Genomic DNA, 8485 nt, shown 5'->3' on the forward strand with positions numbered 1-8485 from the left:
GCCGGCAGGGCAGAACTGGACGAGACAGGCCAGACACACCCTGGAGATGTCGGTGGAGTGAGTGGGGTCCCTCTGGTAGGTGGGGTACCTCGGCCTGGCCTGGGGGGGATCAGGCCAAAACCAGCTCTTTGACATCCCCTGAGGGGTACGGATGTGCAAGAGGGCATTCTGTGAAGTTGCTGTCATACAGTGTGTGGAATGCAAACGCAAGTGTGCAGCAAACCAGATTTGGGGCTGACAGTGCCTCAGAAACAATATAACCCACGGCCAAAGGTGGAATTATACAGCTCTGCGAGGAATCGGGCTCCCTCCTCTCTGGTTTCGGGGTGCATCACCCAAGAACCGCCGCTGCCATGTCACTGCAGCTCGGCAGCTCCTGCATTGAGTGTCTGCCTCCTGGTGGTCAGTGCACATCATAGCGACCGGTTGGATGGTTAGACACTTAGCATATTAGCCTTTTATATAGAGAGATATAACTACAGAGCATATTTTAAAGTACTCTTGTGACCATTTTATACTGATGAGTGTTAAGTGCTTGACAGTGCCTGGCACATAGTAAACTGTAATAAATATGAACAACTTTAAAAATAATAATCATTGCTATTATAAAGTATAACACTCATACTAGTACTTCTCCTTGACTAGCGTGAGCCTTTTTACATGTTGCCTTTTGCTTTTGCTTGTTTGTTTGTTTTGTCCTAGGAATACACATCCTGAGCTCTGGATGAGTGCTGAGAAGGTGCGCATGACACAGAACACACTGGACCCCAACTCATATATTGGGGGAAGGTTCCATGACAGCTGAGTCAGATGTGCTGATCCCTGAGTTCCTTGATGCAAAGCTGCTAATAATCTCTCCCCTCAAACCGACGAGGCTGGTGCTACCCGGAAGCACTGAGAGATGTCATGCCAATTTACACAAATCTTTATTGTTGACACTCTTGCATAATGACATCTTTATTCATGTGAAAATACAAAATAAATTTCAACTATATTATATTGTTTATGTTCATCAGAAATGCTATTTGTCTTTACAAAGTCTGGTTTCAATAAACTGTATGTAATGGATATTAAATAAACATGAAATTTTACATGTTCATAATATTTGGTTTCTAGTGATTTTGATGAACTACACTTTCAAACACTGTCAGTTCATCCTTATTTACAAACAAAATGTTTGCTTATAGCAGAGTGATGTAGTGACTTGCTTTATTTTAAGATAAGTCAACTTTTCTATTCAATGTTTAATGGGAAACTGACTCAAAAATGTTCTTTTAGGCAACATTTACATTTCTCTCTGTATAACATACATTATACTATTTTAACTTAATTCTGTGAGCTACATAAACCAAAAACATTCTAATTCTGTTTTTAATGTATTTTTTAAGATAAATAATTTATAATGCACTAATAAAACTAAGGAGCTCTTATTAAAACATATTATATGACCTACTAAAATTGATATATGGAAATTGACTCTCTTAAAAGTAATTTTGTGAAATTATTTTGTATAAAATGGACTTTCTTATATGAATTTTTGACAACAAATATAAAACAAAAAGAACTTGAAATCTCTCCATCCTTCTGCACATTGAAGAGAAGTAATCGAATACTTTCTAATTTTATGATATTGGGGTTTCTAGAAAAAGAAACCAGATGAATAGTAACCATTTTAGTTGTGGATATCAGCCTCTAGCAACCTATTTAAAATAAAAATCCTTTCCAATGTGCACTTAATCTTTTCACATCTTTAAAATGATACAGTTTTATTTGTGGATTTATTTTTGAAATGTTTTATTTTGCCATCCAGGGGGAGAAATGTCACTGTTGCTTTTTCTGTTTGTTCATTTGAAAGCTGAAAATAAGTAGCCCTGAGCCCATGTTCCTTCATTCTGTAGCCTTTCCTCATAACAAGCACCCTATAAGCACTCAAATGAGATAAGAAAAGCTATGAAAGGACAAATAAATATTGTAAATATTAAGGTTCCTTTAACCTTGAAAAGGCTTATTTTTTAAAAAATACACTTTTATTAATTTCAGAGAGGAGAGCACAGGGAGAGAGAGATAGGAACATCAATGATGAGAGAATTATTGATCAGCTGCCTCCTGCATGCCCCCCACTGAGGACTGAGCCTGCAACCCAGGCATGTGCCCTGACAGGAATGGAACCATGACTTCCTGGTTCATAGGTTGACGCTCAACCACTGAGCCACGCAGGCCAGGCAGGGCTTATTTTAAGTGAGTACTCATGGCATAGCATGACCAACAAAGGTTATCATGGAGGCACCTCTCTGACACTCTGCCTTTACAGGGAGGCACCAGGAGGTTGTTGGGGAAGGGAAGGCTGACCCTCGTTCAGAGGGTTTCAAACAACAGGGCGATGGTGTCTTCATACTTAGTGTCTGGTTCTTAGTTTTGAGGTTGGGGTGATGGTTGAAAGAAGGGAAAAGAAAGAGAGGAGGGAAGTGAAGAATCTGAAAAGCAGAGATAAAGGAGTGGCACAAGTTTATAGGAATTTAAGTAACAAATGCTGATTCCTAGGACCACCCTTCAGAGCATCCTAGCACCTACTTGCAAGGGCCAGCAGGATTTTTAAAAAGAGTTAGAACTTTGGATTCCATAAAAAAATGCTTTCCTGTGTCATTTCTTGGGTTGGGCTTCTGTTGTGGGTAACTAATCTCACCCATTCCTAGGATTCTTTCCTTTTGACTGGTTCCATTTTTCAGGCAGTGACCTTTCCCTGACCTCGGCCCCTAACTCTGGGTCACCTTGTTGTAGCCCTGGTGGAGCGCTGAATAGAGGGCTTACCAAATTGTTGGCACCGGATAAGTGGTACTGAGCACAATCGTCCCCTTTCATGAGCGAGAGGGAAGTTGCCTTTCCGAGGGTTCAGAGAGCTGAGCTGACTTGTGCCTCCTTTTCATTTTGTTGCCTAGTAATTTTCCCTCTGGCCAGATCTGCGAACTGGGTGCCTTGCAGGAAGGTGACATGCACCACTGATGCAAAAGGGGGAAAAAAAAGACTATTGGCATCAACACAACATTCAGTGGTACTTCAAAAACAGTTTCATTTTATGGTGAAACAGGTCAATTATTTGCCCCAAATAATTAAAAAGTTTAACTGCTTAAAGTTAATCTCAGGTATCTCTACATTCTTATGTTAATTATAATCCTCCTCTTAGTGGAATCATTATCTGAACACCTAGCTGTGTCAGTTTTTTAAGCCATTCCCTGAATTACCCTAGGAAAGAACTCCTTTTACCTCAAAGTGAAAACAATCTGTATCTCCCAAGCTTTCAAATAGGGAAAAGAATTGTTTGATTAAACCTCAGTCTGAGGCTCTAAATAACCTCTATCCTTGGCCTCTGTGTTGTCACCTCTCCATGGCTCCCCCAGCAGGATGGTCACTTCAGAAGTTCTAGACTGTTCTGCTGTTTCTTTTCCAGGAAGAAACCTAACGGGTCCTAACGCTGAGATCCAGGGCTGCAGTGAATAGCAAATTCTGATGTGTCACATTGAGATGCAAGACCACTGTGCCAGCCTATCTATTTTGAATAAATCAATATGGCAATATCAACAATTTCCCAGGCTACTCTCTATATTCTCATTTACTCCCATTTCCAGGATGTCAGCACTAAAGAAAGACAAAAAAGAAGGGAAAAAAAGAAGGAGCTCAGTAGCTAATGGGAACATCAAGCTAATCCCTTACCTTGCCTTCCAACTTTCTCAGTTTTTGGGAAAATGGTGCTTCAAATTATGTTTCAAATGAGTAAACTGTTGTCTTATGTTTGGACATTTAATTAGATCTAAGGGGTGGGAGGGGATGAAAGTTTTTAATACTATTTTGCTATCTAAAATACTCATGAATATTTCCACCATATTAAGTAATTCTTTATCAAATATACTTGTGATTCCAAGTGTCCTGGCTGTGGGTTCAGAGAGCCCAGCCATCAGTCAACTCTGCCCCACGCAGGACACATTTTGCTCTGTGTGCTCTAAAGCAATCAGAGAGACTGCCAATGTTCTTCAAAGAATACATCTAGAATGCCACTTCATTAAGCATCTCCTTGGCATTCATTCTATTTTCCACTTTGAATTGCTGCATTTAGTTTTGTAATGACCTCCTATAGCAAGGAGGTTTTATTAACTCTTTGATCTTCTAGCTTTGGGATAAAAACAAAGAAAATATAAATGAGCACTTTGTATACTGTCTTATAGAAGAGACCAGAAGAAAAAAGGAAATATGTTTTCATCAAACAGATTGGACTGTGTGGAGACTTTCAGCCCTTCCTGTTATTTCCTCCCTTTAAGAAAAATGCTTATCAATGTTGTACATGTGTTTGTTTTAATGTTGTCTGTATAACTAGGTCTTTGTTTCTCTTCTCTCATCTCCTGGATGAGGTTAGGGTCAGATATCTCTTTGGGGATTTTCTTTTTAAGATATTCTCCATCCTTGGTTTCCTTTAACCCTAAGCACAATTCTTGGGAAATCTGCCATCGTGTTTATGGGATGCTGGCAACCGTGCCCTGTTTCCAAGTGTTGCTTTGTGTGTGTCTATGTGTGTGGAGAGGGAGAGAGGATCCCTTGGCCAGCAGTTAGCTAAATACTGCATTGAGAAAAAAACTGAGAACACTTTGCATGTAAATCCCAATTCTGTTCTTCATTGTAACTGCGTATAAATTCTGGAGTGAAATTTCAAAATTTAATTATCTTGCTCCTGAAGTGCCTTTCACATGGACTGACTGTATATTTATTTATTTATCTATTTATTTATTTTTAATTTTCTTCCTTTTTATTGAATTTATTGGGGTGATAAATTAACTGGTTAATAAAATTGCACAGGTTTCAGGTTCACAATCTACATCATCTGAACGCCGTCCCAAGTCAAGTTTACATCCATCCATTTATCCCCCCTATAACCTCCTCCACCTCCCCCAGAAATCACCACACTGTGGTCCGTGTCCATGAGATCTTTCTCTCCAAACACTTTTTTTTTTTTTGCTCAATCCCTCCCCCCTGCCGCCCCCTCCCCCCAAGCCCTGTAGTTTTATATTTTGTTACCCTTTGGTTTGCTTTCTTTTACATACTCAGCTGATTCTATCTTTTGGGGTCTTGATCATTACTTTGGAATCACACAAACTTTTGGTAAAAAATTATAAAATGCCAGCATTTCACGATAAAAATTAAATCCAAAGATTGGAAATAGTTATTAATCAGAATACACCTTCTATTTTTCCTGTCTTGTAATCAGCAGTTTATTATATCACACACACTTTCTTTAGCATCTTGAAATTTGAAAGTGTTATTTGTTGTTAAACCTAAAGTAACCTGAACTAACAGCTTATGGACTGTCTAGATTTGCTCAACAGAGCCTGTAAAATAACAGGTGATCTAGGTGTATCCTGGTAATATTATCAGGTCCTATGGAGTGTCTTATGTCTATGGAAAATAGAAAGCCTTTATTTAAAATTTCAACATGGCTTCATTTCATTTGGGCAATGATTGGTAATCACCTTAATTTTCCTCCTTTTCTCATGTCCTTAAAATTGGAAATATTTATTTTTATTTTAATGAGAAATTCATTATATACTTTAAGAATTCTCATTTGAATAAAAGTTTAAGGTTTTTTATTATTCCATGAAAAAAGGCAAACATAATGAAGTATTTTATTTTACAAAACTTTAGTGAAGACATTACTTCTATCCCTGTTTGAAATTAAATTGATATTTAAAATTCATATTGATTTCTCTTTTTATAAAAAGCTGCAGAAAACATAGTATGAATGGCGACAAGACCATAATCATCTAAGTGGCACTTACATACCTTGCTTCTCTCCAACCAGAATGTCCTCTATTAGCTGTCCTAAGGAGTCTCATTTCAAACGTTCTTTTCTAGTTTGATTTGTTTGTAATCTGGAATGTATTTATCCTTAGAAATAATCAGAGAATTCCTCAATTTAGTATTTCCAGCCACAGAATCTAACACCCTTATGAAGGAAAATCCAAAGGGCTCAATGGAACGACATGCTACAGCTTCTTGTGGCTTGATTAGAGGAAAAAAGAATTTGGGTCTTAAGCTTTTTCATTTTGTTCTCTTCCTGGTGTCATAAATATGTCTACTTTTCTTCCTAATACTGCTCCCTTTCTTCTTCTTACAGTTTATCTCCTTCCTTGGTTTACAATAGACACAGAACTTACTTTTTAAATAATAATAATAATAAATAGCTAACCTTTATTGCATGTTGCTACAAATTAGATGCTTAGTCCAAATGTTCTATAATATCTTATTTTTCAATTTTTATATGTATTTTTTAATGATTTCAGAGAGGAAGGGAGAGGGAGAGAGAGATAGAAACATCAATGATGAGAGAGAATCATGGATCGGCTGCCTCCTGCACGCACCACACTGGGGATCTAGGCCGCAACCTGGGCATGTGCCCTGACCAGGAATTGAACCGCAACCTCCTGGTTCATAGGTCGACGCTCAACCACTGAGCCATGCCAGCTGAGCTATAATATCTTATTTAATCCACACAACAACCCTAGATGTAAAGCATTATTACCCTTATTTACAGATAGATAACCTAGGAATTGAGAAGGTGAATAACCTACTTAGGATCATACAGTTAGTACACGATAGGATAAGAATTTAAACTTAAGCAGTTTGATCTGTAACACATCTCTTGTTAACCATGAGGAGATATTTGAGAATTCCTAAAGTTATTTAATGCTAATGTATTATTTCACTTCTTTAAGTCATTGTTGGTAGCTGAGAACAGAATCAAACATCACAGGCACCTCTTAAGCAAGTTGTGAGTGGCTTTGAGACTAAGCTGTTCTCAGTCTCAGAAATTAGAAATCCTTTTCCACTGTACATTCTTACATGCTTGACAGGAAAACAGATACCATTCCCCACTGGGAACTGAACAAGGTCACCTTGGCCCAGGTCGTCAAGAACCAAAACAGTAACAAACACTTGTCTACAGGAAGATGACAATATTGCAATTAAAGATTCCTAACATTTCTTTAGAAGAAATAAACATAGAAACGTGTAGAGATTTAATGAATATTTAATAAATATGAGATGATAATTTGGCTTATTAGTACCATTAAGTAATTTTGTTAAAGAAAGAAAGAATGAATGAGTAGAGAGATAAATAATCAGTCTAACAGGTAAGTAGTCAATTGATGCCCTCTAGCTAGACAGAAAATCAGTAGTTGCAATTAGAAAAGATCCCCATAGCAGCCTGTTGGGGCACAAGTAGGGAGTGGTGTGTCTTCATAAAAGGAAGTGTGGCAGTTGGCTATTGCAGGGGATTTTAGACATCTACAATGAAGGTGAAAGTTTTCATATAGGCAATTGTAGTGAGAGTCTGGAATTTGGAGACTCATGGCTGATTCTGGAATGAACAGTTTTGTAACTTTTGGAAATTATTTTTCTTCTTTGGGTCTTGGGTTCCTCTACAAAATTAGAGAGTTGGAAGGAAAAAAAGCCAACATTTCCCAAAGAGTATACTTTGGAACAGCGGCTCTTCAGGATATAAATAAAAAAGCAGAATTATGTATTAGTTGGAGCCTTCTAAGTTGCAAGTGACAAAATACCTGACTCAAGCTGGCTTAATAGAAAAACAGGATTTATCCTCTCATAGCTTAGGAGTCCAGGGGGAGAGCTTGCCTTGGCCATGGCTGACTCCCCTCGTTTTGAATAATGTCATTAGGCAGAATAATGGTCCCCCAAATCACTGTAAACTGTGAATAAGTTACAAGACAAAAGAGACTTTGCAGGTGTGATTAAGGTGTGAGATGCAGGGGATTAACCTGGGCCCAATCTAATCATACAGTCTTTAAAAGGAGAAGAGGAGAAAGGTGATATGAAAAGGGCTTACCCTGCTGTGGTTAGCTTTGAATACGGAAAAAGAGGGCCACAAGCCAAGGATTGTGGTGGTTGGTCTCTGGAAGTTGAGAACAACCCTCTACTCAACAACCAAAACGCAAATGAGGACCTTGTGCCTGCAACCAAAGGAACTGAATTCTAACAACAATACCAATGAACAGAAAGTGAATTTCTAGAGCTTCCGGAAAGACACAGCCCTGCTGATGTTGGATTTTAGTCCAGAGACCTGTACCACACTTCTGACTTCCAGAACTGAGAACTGTAGGACAAATTTGTGTTGTTTTAAGCCACTACATTTCTGGTGATCTGTTATAACGACAACAGAAAATTAATACGCCACTTGTTTGTGCTTCCTTATGGGATTCCTTCATGAGTGAGGTGGTCCCAGCAGTTCCAATCTCCTTCCCCTTGTCTTAATGACATGTAAAAAGAAAGGGCCTCTTCCCCAATAAATACTAGAAGGTTCTTGGCAGTGGATCATGTGCCCATCCTCGAGCAGTCGCTGTGGCTCGGGGTGAATTTATTAAACCACAAGTTTATATCAGGCCCTTCCAAACCATAAGAAGTGAGATAAGGGAGGAGGGATTTCCAC

Source organism: Myotis davidii, unplaced genomic scaffold, assembly GCF_000327345.1.
Source record: "Myotis davidii unplaced genomic scaffold, ASM32734v1 scaffold44, whole genome shotgun sequence".
In the NCBI taxonomy this organism is placed as follows: domain Eukaryota; kingdom Metazoa; phylum Chordata; class Mammalia; order Chiroptera; family Vespertilionidae; genus Myotis; species Myotis davidii.